Raw genomic sequence first — 12,875 nt, forward strand, 5'->3', positions numbered from 1 at the left:
CTCTGTGTAAACGGCGGAATTTTGATTGGGTGTTAAGACATTCAATAACAGTTAATTTAAGACTATTGATATGTTGAGAAAAATGCACAGCAACTGGTTTATCAGTATGCTTGTCATGATGTTTGATGGTAGACCTGTGATTCCTCATCCTTTCACGCGCATCGTTACCGGTCTCGCCAACATATTGGATACCACAATAGGCACATTCAATAAGGTAAACCACATTAGTAGATGTACAATCAACAGATTGGCGGATCGAATAGGTCTTTTTTGTAATGTTACTGGTGAATGTTTCAGTGGTCTGAATATCCTTGCAGAGTTTACACCTGGGTCTACCACATGGTTTACACCCTCTGAAAAAGGACAGCTTATGTCCGAAAGCTTAGGCGTGACGTTACGGCTTCTTTACCAGTTCACTGTATATATATATGTATATATATATATACGGAATATATAGCAAAATTGTCATTGATTGGTTCCGCTCCAAAGAATACCACACACACACATTCACGAACACAGTACAAAAGATTTTGTTACAAGGTCAAAGTGAAACTGGTGATCTGTACCATTTTCCAAAATATACACTACACTGCGTCATCATCTCTATATCTTCGTGTCAAAAATTGCCGTGATAGTACGGCGAATGCACTCGTTCTTCAACAGCTACGCGTGGCGATTTTGTTCGAGATAGGCCGAGCGACTCAGGCTAAGCATATCACTTACACGATATGAGATACCGCAGCGTTTCCATTCATGCACGTTTTTACGATATGCGCATGCACAGTACCCCATATGACGTTGCCATTACAAGAAAATTCGATTTCTTGTCAGGTAAAACTCAGGTTTTGTTTTCAATACACCAACTGGAAGTTCAATAAACTCAGCTGCGATTGCTGTTTTCTTTCGACACATATATTTAAATGCATTTTCACCGAAATTTTTTGAAATCGTACGATAATAATGTGATATATTCAACTGTTTGAGAATATAATCTTATGAAAAGAACAAGCATAGCCCATTCAGCTCAGACCAAGGTGCTGTACAGCATTTATTTCTCTGGCTATAGAATATTAAATCACAAGTCTATAATACAATGCAGCACAGTGAAACACTATACAACTTTCTTTATCTGCGTCAACAATAGAATATTGATTTTGGAATTGAATACATCTCTACATCTGAAGTTGTCATCGGTTTTTAGCCAATCAAATAGGACTCCCTTTCTTGCGTTCGGAAAAGCGAGCTATCTTATTGGTGAAATACCAATCGCCCGTCGCTCACCAATGGAGTATTAGGACGCGATTCATTGCAGGGAAAAATAATTATTTACCTGTTGTCGACACTGTGTACTAGAACGAGTAAAAACCTCATATGACGCAAAAGACAATAATTATGTTAAATCATCCTATTGAACCGATTTAGTCACAATATTGATATGTTGTATAATGTATAATTGTATATAGTAGGGATATAGGGCACACCGACATCGCCTGGCTAATAATTACTTTGTCAGCAGAGATACTAAAATAAATACCCGGGATCGATACACGTGAATTTGCTATGCACGAGTTTGATATGAGAAGAAAATCTTTGGATACCGGGGTAGAAAATGATGAATATCTCCCGTAAATGATTTCGTATAAAGAAAACAGATGTGGTACCTTGCACTTGAATATATATTTTGAACAGATATGATAGTCGTTAGCTTGCGTCTTGAGAGAGTAGCTTGCGTCTTGAGTCAAAAACTGACAATAATTCTGATTTATATGTGCCGAATTATGTATCGCAGTGTATAGACCAATCGTGGAGGTAATCTAAAAGCATATGACCTATGGGGTACCATGCTAGACTGACACACAGCGAGGTCAGTCACCGAGCTAATCGGGGCTTATGTCAGTAGCCTTAGTCACACTCATAGAAACGACTTGTTCGCCTTGTTGGTGCAATTCAAAAGGAGTAAGTTTGGACAACTCAAAAATAGTGTAAAAGTTGCCAAAACAAAATTCATTTTAGTTATCCGAACTTAAAAAATGCTGAAAAAGTTCAAAAAGTTCCGTCAACTAATCAACTTTGTTGGCATTACTTAAAAAGTTGATGTAAGTCGTTGCATCAACTTTTTAAGTAATGCCAACTTCTGAATTCAAGTTCAGGGAACTTAGAAAAATAAACAAGGTTCAAAGAACCAATTAGTTGAGTTATTGTAACTCAACATGTAAGTTGATGTAACTCGTTCATATTAAGTTACTGGTACTTATTGTTTTGAGTTATTCCAATTTGGTACTTTGTTACTTAATTCACGTAATTGTATAATTTTCTGCACAATTAGCAGTATTCAAATATTTATTTTTGTAATCAGTGCAAAATTTTGTATACTATAGCACACCTCTAGAAAATTATGCTAACCTAGGCTAGTTTCCTGAGTTGTAACAACTCAATAAAGTAAGTGCAAATGAGTGCGACCAACATAATGATATCGAGTCAGCGTTACTCAAAATTGTACGCGTTGGCATTACACGGAAAGTTGACGCAACGACTTACATCAACTTACTGAGTAATGCCAACGAACAATTTCTATGAGTGCAGATGTCCTTCGGCCCATTATGCGACTCAAAACTATTAAACCGGTCGATACAAAATGGCCATGCGTGGCGGTGGATTCAACCTACCATGGCGATTTCTGCCATGAAGATATCGGGCGATGACACTGTGCAGGGTACCTGAGAGTACATCAGAGGCACACCAAATTGCATTCTGAATACGAGGAACATCCTCCTGATTTATATATTTTTGGGAAAAACACATGGAAAGGTTTGGCTACAGAAAGATTCTCTTATAAACGCATCCATTCACAGTTTCCACCTCGATACACCTGAGCACACAATTTTGTCCAAGCAGCAGTACCTTGTAGAGAACACAGTCTGTGTTTACTCTACACGGTTGAGTTCATAGTATCATAAGAGCTGTGTGTGCTTCTAGCTGGTGACTAGTGGAAAATAGGCATATGTGATTAGTTTTTGTCAAAACCGCAAGTTTTTCCTTCATCCAATCAGATTTTTTATATCGAACGAAAGCTAACACTTCCCGCTAAAAACACTTTTATTCATTACGTCAACAGATGACGCAATACAATGTTTATAGCAAGGCGAATGTGGTAAATCTGTTGAAAACAACCTATTCATGCACAATTGACCAAAACGTAGGTCAAAACCTCAAGTGATACTTACAATATTTTTCAAATTGTATGTCATTAAATGAAAGAGCACACCTACATTGTCCATGTACTAGCTTCATTTCAATGAGCAATAGCCAATTCTCTTTAAATTGTAAAGCTTGTGCGAAAAGTTACTATTTTCGCCTGTTTTGTCATACAGGTGTAAATTCAATGAACAATGACTTTGCTTAAACAGCGCTTACAAATTCATGTGTGTGTATCTTCAATACGAAAGGTTAACATTTTCAAATGATGATCGGCTTTTCTTCCCAGCTACATACACTTTTTACATATCATTAGATTTAAGTTTACATATCAATTTCTAAGCGCTCTTTAGCAAAGTCATAGTTCATTGAATTTATAACCACATGACAAAACAGTCGAAATCAGTAACCGTTTGCGCAAGATTTGCAATTTAAAGAGAATTGACCATTGCTCATTCTAATGTAGCTAGGACATGGCCAAAAAATGTGCTTGGATAGGTAGTTTTCAACAGATTTACCACGTTCGCATTGCTATAACATTGAATTGCGTTATCTATTGACCTAATGTAAAAAATGTTTTCGGCTATCATGGTTATTGGCTTTTGCAGATCTCAAAATCAGGATATGTCCTTTGGCTGGGATCACTTTCCTCACAGCTGAGCTCAATTACAGCTTTTTGCAATTTGACCTGACTTTCGCCCTCAATTTGAAATTTGACATGACCTTTGACCACGGATGACCTAACAAACGCAAACCTGAGCTTCCTTGGCCAAAGTTACACCCACCCACAGTTTGGGGCTTTTTTGAGCTCCATTTATATGAGCAATTTGAGTCACCGTGGAAAATTTTGTTTGTTAGTCCAAGGTCCACCCACCCACCAAGTTTGAGCTCCAAGGGGGCAATTTGAAATTTCTACCTTTTTTTACCTATGACCTCTTAACCGTAGGTCTGACAAAAAAAATCACCGTGGAAACTTTTGTTTGTTAGTCCAAGATCCACTCACCAACCAAGTTTGAGCTCCATTATGGGCAATTTGAAATTTCTACCTTTTTTGACCTATGACCGACCTCTTAACCGTAGGTCTGACGAAAAGGTCACTGTGGAAATTTTTATTTATTAGTCTAAGGTTAACACACCCACCAAGTTTGAGCTCCATAAGAGCAATTTGAAATTAAACTTCAATTGGACTTGACCCGGTCGTTGACCTTTGCCCTTAAAAAAATATAAACTCGTTCTTCCTCATATCAAGCTGCACCCACCCACCAAGTTTGAGGAACGTGCGACCCCAGTCTCCGAGAAAAGATGCGGACAGACACACAGACAGACAGATTCCGGTGAATTATTGTAAGATTATTGAGTCGACCTTCTAAGCAAGCAAACTATTTTATACTATTGCGATTTGTTAGTTCACAGCATCTTGCGAATGGTAGTGAGATTTGGCGAAAATTGCATTGATCATTTCGAATTCAAATATCACAGATATATTTTTGTAGGTTCTGTGGTTGTAAAGAGGACTGTAACAACAGCACTTTTGTAAAACGTACATAACCCATTAAAACAATAAATCAAGCAAGTATATGTTTTGTAGAATGAACTTTTGAAAGAAAAAAAAACATCTTAGTGTTATATCGATTTTTTTACTGCTTCGGCCAACAATACCGCGTCTACCCTTAAAACTACCACAATTCATCACATGTTGAATATTTTAAGCTGCGCAATGACAACACTCACAAAACGAATAAATACGATGTGTAGAGATGAAACAGTAGCGACAATGCGCTGCATGACTAACAATGACTAATGCACGTGTGTAAAATGCTACCATCATCTGTGATTCTAACTTAAACCTGACTGAACCAATTGGGTATTAATCTATCTTCTTTTCATCGCATTCTTAATATTTTTGCAAAAACAATGACTAGTACTGATTTCCATAACCTAACGTGTTGAAGTCTAAAACGGTTTGTTGACATGGATGAGGTGTCTAAAAGAAGAAACTTGTTGATATGTCTAAGGTAAGGTGATTTCATTTCAAATTAATCATTCAAACTATTTTGGATTTGTTGTGTTGCTATTGATATTGTACTCGGTTTGTTGACATGGAGGAGGTGTCTAAAAGAAGAAACTTGTTGGTATGTCCAAGGTAAGGTGATTTCATTTCAAATTAATCATTCAAACTATTTTGGATTTGTTGTGTTGCTATTGATATTGTACTCGCTGCAGTTGCTGTTGTTGTTGTTTGTGGAGTGTGCTGAGGCTTGTGGATCAACGTCTAGACGTTGTCCCTGTGCGTAGCTCACTATAAATCACTGCTCTTTGTTTTTTTTTTTTTTTTTTTTTTTTTTTATTTATTTATTTATTTATTTATTTATTTATTTATTTATTTATTTATTTATTTATTTATTTATTTATTTATTTATTTATTTATTTATTTATTTATTTATTTATTTATTTATTTATTTATTTATTTATTAGGCTGGTGTTGCAGTTAAAGGCCCATTCAGTGATTTCCTCATCCGGACGATCGCAAAAAATCATCAAAATTCAAATTTTGGTACCTTTGTCATTGTTTTAAATGTGTTAACATAGTCTGCTATAGTGGTTCAGCCGAAAGCCGTGTATTTAAGACAAAATAAGGAATTTACATGAATCTGTTATTTATATACTGAGTATATACATTAGCTCCATGTATTTGAATGGGGCTTCAACTTCGTCAATACTGCTGTTTTCTTCATATTTTGCCAAATTTGTCATTTCAAAAATACCAAATGACAATTTGAATGACTTATCCTTCACTTTTAAGCGATTTATAAACAATTCTAATATGTTTACACTTTTGCTAGGATGAGCTCGTCACATCCGTACCACGCATCGTGATTAAATTCTAAGGACTTGTGCTTTGAACTAAACTAAAACGTCGACTTTGGTGCTTTTTCGCTAACTGCATATATAAAGTGGTTCTATTTTGGAAACATCGCATTCGTAGCGGCAAGTTTGCCTAAAATGTGACAACCAGCTTATTTTTGTTAATTTTGGTATGCTGAACTCGAATCGTTTATCTGCTAAGCAATATTTTAAGACCGTAACCCTCAAAAAGACCCCCAAATGAACCCATAGGATCGCATAGGGGGGAAAATTATTTTTAATACAATAAAACTTTTAAACATGTCAAATTATTCGTCTGGCCCTACAGACCCCAGAAATGTTCGTGCGTGTACGACCTATCGTTAAGAAGTTATGGGACACTGGTCGATTTGCTTGTTGTGTATGGGTCTAAAGTCACAAGATGCTCCATTTTCGTTGAGGCAAATTGTGCTCCTAGCTAAGAGGTTTCAGAAAATGAATACCGGTAGTTTGCAGTATCTGCGATGTCTAGTTAGGGGTGGTGCAATAATTTGTGTACCCCGGGGGTGAATTCTCAAAATGGTCTGCCAAAATCGCTTGCTCCCCCCCTTTGGCCGTGCCAAAAACCTTTGCTCCCCCCTTTCGACGTGCCAAAAAACGTGCCAAAAAATCCCCCCCGCCCTAACACATGCAAGATTTTGGGGAACCCGAATTTAAAACCTTAAATTGTCTTAACATATAATGCGAGCGCAGCGAGCAGGAAATTTTGCATATTTGAACGTGTTCGTAACGTTTTCCTACGCCTTTTTAGGGCGTAATATAGAAACAGTGCCCAAAATATCTGTGCCAAAATTGCTTGCCCCCCCTTTCGACCTGCCAAAAATCGCTTGACCCCCTTTCGACCTGCCAAAAAATGCTTGACCGCCCTTTTGGCCTGCCAAAAATCTTTGCCCCCCCCTATAATTCACCCCCCGGTACACATAATTATTGCACCACCCCTTAGCATGTTACACAGCAAAGAATCAAGAGATATGTAGGATTCCATGGAATATGTATTTATTTATCATCTATCTTCTGAACGTGACATCGCAGATAGTAAAAGCTATTCTTTTCCTGAATCCCTTGAACTTGAGGAACAGTTTGCATTAATTTTTACTATATTCGGAGCAACTTTAATTTTTCACTCCTGTATAACATATTCTTGGAATTGGTCTTGGATCTGTTGACCCTCATAACTTGGTAACTATACTGCGCCAAAAAGTATCCTTACACTTGGAAAAATAATCACAATTTCAAAAATGAACCGTATTGGAATAAATTTGTTTTTTTATTAGATGTACTATCTAATCCGGCACATTATGACACCCCATTGAATCCAATGTGACTTCAAGAAGCAAAGTCACAAGCATTTGATTAGACGAAGGTCCAGTTTTAAAAGTGACAAACTGGCCTATTCAAAACTCTACAGACTAGACATCTGGGTTGAGAGTGTTGAATGGCTAATTCCCGGGGGGCACTCCAACTTTGGAGGTGACGCGTATGTAGGGCTGTTAAGACCCCCTTTTTCATCATCGCTGTCACCCAAAGACCCCATATTTTTTTAAGAACACATGCTCTGTCACCCGAAGACCCCTTATATTTCCATTTGATCTGTCACCCAAAGACCCTTATAAGTTCAATTTGAACAGCAATTTTCATTTATCACTGATTTTGTTACTTATTTTGAAAAAACAATGACATTTGAAGCCATTTAGAACTAGAAATTCGATTTTCGAGGTTTTTGTGGCGCTGTTTCGGCTCTCACTCAAAGATTCCATTTAAAAAAAGGTCATGTTCTCACCCAATGACCCCATATTTTTTACATTTTGCTCTCACCGAATGCCAAAAATCATGCTCTCACCCAATGAGCCCATATTTTTCACATTTTGCTCTAACCGAATGCCCCTTAGTGCGAAAGTGCCAGCCCTACACCCATATCCATTTCATATTGAAGTGCCCCCCCCCGGGACTAATTTATGCGTGCCTTTAATTTAAAACAAAAGGAACAAAAGAAAACTGAAACAAAAGAACTAACAAATGAAATGAAAGTTATGAAAAGTACAGAGAAGTAAAAACTTTTTAAAAAAATGCTTTGAATAAAGCTTCATTGAAGAAACTGTGTTGTCTCTTTGTTGCGCTTGTTGGAATCTTTTTGCGCCTTGTATAGGCCAGTTTGTCACTTTTAAAACTGGACATTCGTCTATTCAATTGCTTGTAACTTTACTTCTTGAGGTCATATTGGATTCAATGTGGTGTCACAATGTGCAGGATTATATTGGGCATCTATTACAAAAACAAACTTATTCAAATATGGTTCAGTTTTGAAATTGTGATTATTTTTCCAAGTGTAAGGATACTTTCTTGGCGCAGTATATGTCATGGTAACAAATATGTTTACATTTTTGTGATCCTTAGATCCAGACGCCACGAATAATTTGACATGTTTTTACTGAATTTAGAGCATTTTTAATTCCCCCCCCCCCTATTATGAGCATGTAGCGGGTTTGGGGGTCTTTTTTTAGGGTCACGTGGTTCCAATATAGCTTGGCAGACAAAAGTTTGAATTCAGCATACCCCAATTAACCAAAATAATTTGGTTGTCAGCTTTAATTTACGCAAACTTGCCGCTTGATGCTTAAATGAGCATATAATATTTCAAAAATAGAACCAGTCTTACAGCCCATTACTCCCGTCAATTATCAGAAAACATGACCAGGAAATAGTCACCAGAACTTTGACAAGTTTGACATAAACATCTCCAAAAGGTAACTGACCCCCCTTAAATAATGACTATTATTCAAAAACGGGGGATTTTATTACAAATCTGTAAAATGCGTTGGAAGCAGAATTTACTTCTGCATATTTTGACACCTCGTTTGTAGCAATTGACCAAATATTGACGTCACAGCGTACATTTAAATCAATGTAGCCCAGGATTTGAAAGTTGCAATAAATTCTATTGATTTTGTATTCAGTATAATAGAAGGAAATCTGTGTCAGGATATCTGAGTGTTTTTGTATTGTAAAAATTTGTATGTAAGTGCAACTTTCAAATCTGGACCTCACTACATTAAATTGACCAGTGTTTTATTGTTTTCTAGGCTATCGTATCAAATGAGGTGTCAAAATGCATAGAAATAAATTCTGCATCCAACGCATTTTACAAATTTGCAATACAATAGCCCCTTTCTGAATAATGGCCTTTATTTAAGGGGGTCAGTTACTTTTTTTGAGATGTTTATAAATACCTGGAAAAAATAGTCGAGGAAAATTATTGCCGTATGGCTGTGAAGTTGCGTGCTAATGTACCGTATCATATTATTTTGTTTTTGTTTTTGCTTTTGCTTTAAATAACAACCTGGGGTGTGCAGTTTCAGAATCCACAAGGGCACTCTTGAACAAATTTATTTATTTTGTTATGCTTTAATCAAGTTTTAAAATAGCACAAGTTCTTCGTCAATGTCTATTTGCATGTTACACAGCAAAAAGTCAAAAGATATGTAGGATTTCATAGGATTCCATGGAATTTGGATTTATTTATCATCTATCTTCTGAACTTGACATCGCAGATAGCAAAGACTATTCGTTTCCTGAATCCCTTTGATAGGTTGGAAAAATTCAGAGGAAAATCACACGTTCTTTGTTCTATAAAGATTTTCCAGAAGTTGATTTTGAAGATCATCCTTCATATTCTGAGAGGCTTGTAGACCTTAAATTGATTAAGCTTGAGGATGTTTACAAGTGTCAAAAATTAGTCTTTTAAATTTAATCGCAACTTCGCCGTCATAATTGTTTGTCAAACTAAAAAGCGTGTAAAATACACAATGCAGTTTAAGGTTCAAACTAGAACTATTAACTATTTTTAGTTAAAAAGGAGTATTATAGGATATAGCTAGCTCTAAACCTTTAAGTCAAAATGTGAAACGGAAAATGCCACTATACATTTGTTGCGACCGACGATATCAAAACAGCGGTTTTGGACGTGTTCCCGCTCCAGATAAAAATTACGCACATGGGCGGAAGTAAATGTCGAGCCTTAGGATCTACTTTTAAAACACATTATCATTCCTCTTGTGCGTTAGCTTGATTTGTCTCAACATTTGAGTGCAAACGCCGCTAAGTATTGCTTCCCTCAGATAGAGCATAGCAAACTTGCGCAACATTTTGAACCCACCCTTAACTAAACTTAGAAAGGGTGTCATCAATCTTTTGGTTGTTCCCTAACGGAGCAACGAGTGTATAGACACGATTTTATGCACTTTATCCTCCTATTTTTGTTTGGCATCATTAAGTTAACCAGAAATTACCTAACCTGGATGGAGTGAACATGGCTTATAGGTCCGGTTATAGGTAAGTTCTGAGTGAGCCCGTATTAGCAATTACGAGGCCTCCAGACCTGATATTAAGTCTCATCCTGTATACTGCCATTATCAGTGATTGAAGATGAAAAAACAAATCCATGAAAGAGAGACAATCTTCTCCAAACACAAATGAAACATTTTCGTGCAGATGGCTGTTATATACGCAGTATTTATACATTGTTATTGAGTTTTAAAACTTAACTAGTGGTGACCCGTCTTTCGTTGTTTGTTATATAAGCGGCATGATAGCACCTGTACTAAATGCGACCTAGTTTTAACTAAAATAACCGGACGTATTAGGGTCACTATAAGTGCTTTTGAAAGCATGTTGTGTAATTTATTTTGTAAGTATGATAATGATTTTATATGTTATTTTATATTGTAAAATTCATATGAAAAGGTTTGGCTACAAAACGATTCTCTTATAAATGCATCTACTCTACGCACAGTTTACACCTCGGTACACCCGAGTACACATATTTTTCCGAGCAGAGCGAGTCTATACTCTACACAGTCTGTGTTTATATTACACGGTTGATTGCATAGCATCATAAGACCTGTGTGAGATCTATATAGCTGGTGACTAGTGGAAAATACGACATCTGTGATTGGTTTTTGTCAAAACCTCGAATGTTTCCTTCATCCAATCAGAAAAGTTTATATATTGAACGAATTAAGCTAACACTTCCCGCTAACACTATTTTTTCGTTTAGTCAACAGATGACGCAATAATGTTTATGGGCAACGCGAATGTGAATAAAAATTCCTTTAAAAGGAATAGGGCGGGCAAATGAAAAATTGTCAAGAGAAATGAAAGAATGAGTAAGTCAAGTTCACAATTAAAAACAGGGAAAATATGACACAACATCGATTTCCAATGGGGGAATAACACAAAACGTATAAACAAAGTTAAAAGAGTTTTTAACTTTATACGTTTATACGTTTGTTATTCCCCCATCGGGAGGTTGTGTCATATTTTCCTTGATTGTAATCTTATCTATTGCTTATCCTTTGTTCTCTGCTGGTCAGTTGGAACAGATTTTCCCTGTTTTTATATTAACCCTTCACATCATAACAGAAGACGTTTTATGTTAACATTTTATATAAAACATTGTTATAAAACTTTTGTAGATAATAGTTATTTAAAACATTTTCGTAATCATACCTATAGAGTTTTGTTTTTATCATCAGATAGAAAGACTTCTGCTCATCTTCTCTGGTGAGACAACAGGGCTGGGGTATCTTTCCATATCAAAGTTTAAAAATCTGTCATCAATTTCCTCAATATGTTGTTTTGATACAACTTATGAGGGGAAAAGTTTGATTTTACAATATTTCGATATTATTTTTTAACTTTGTAACTTTATTATGATTAACATAACTGTATTTCAAAGCGTCAAACTATATCATTATTTTGTCCCAACAAAAATAATCCAGGGAATAAAATATTCATTCATATGTTTATTTATTTTATTCAACCTGGGCCATTTCTAGGCCTACTGGTGTACATGCATTCTAATAATTTGTCTATAATACCTTATACAACTAAGCATCAGCAATTAGCACTATTTGTCACAAGATTTGAAAAGTAAATAGCCTATGTACACACTGAACACAATGCACATACAAGCTGAAGTACATGCCGAAGCTATCAGTATAAAATGATATATATGACCTTCACGATGCTATTAATTTAGCCCAAAGATTAGGAAAACTAGCAAAACTGGTGAACTGGTACTGTTCAAATAAAAACATCTGCAAATCTTGCTGCAATTTCCAAATAGTATTTCTATTACTAAAATAATTATTTTTGTTATTTCTTTTAATACAAACACATTACTGCCTATGATGACTTTATCGTATTACTTACATATCAAAATCAAGTAATAATTACAAAACTCGCCGTAAACTATCACCTCTGTGGGTGTTTGGGATATAACCGGCACGAATATTTTCTAACACTGCGGCATGTGAGAAAGTAGGTCAATAGTCAGAGAATACAGGGCGGGTGCGGCACGCACCCGCCCAAAAATCTGTTGAAAACGACCTATTCAAGCACAAGTTGTGACCAAGATGTAGATTTAAAAGCAAAACCCCGAGTGTTCCTTACAATATTTTTATATCATTAAATGAAAGAGCACACTTTATATTGTCCATATATTAGTTTCATTTCAGTGAGCAATGGTCAATTCTCTTTAAATTGCAAATCGTGCGGAAAAAGTTACTATTTTCGCCTGTTTTGACATGCGGTTGTCAATTTAATGAACTATGACTTATTAAGAAGATACAAGCTTATCACTTAATCGCGTCTTTCTTGTTGTTGTTGTTGTACAATGTGAAGGGAAGTAACAAGTTATACTCTTACAATATATTCTAAATATTTTTCAAATTGTATGTCATTAAATGAAAAAGCACACTTGTACTTGTCCATATACT

This window comes from Amphiura filiformis, chromosome 14 (assembly GCF_039555335.1).
Source record: "Amphiura filiformis chromosome 14, Afil_fr2py, whole genome shotgun sequence".
NCBI lineage: Eukaryota > Metazoa > Echinodermata > Ophiuroidea > Amphilepidida > Amphiuridae > Amphiura > Amphiura filiformis.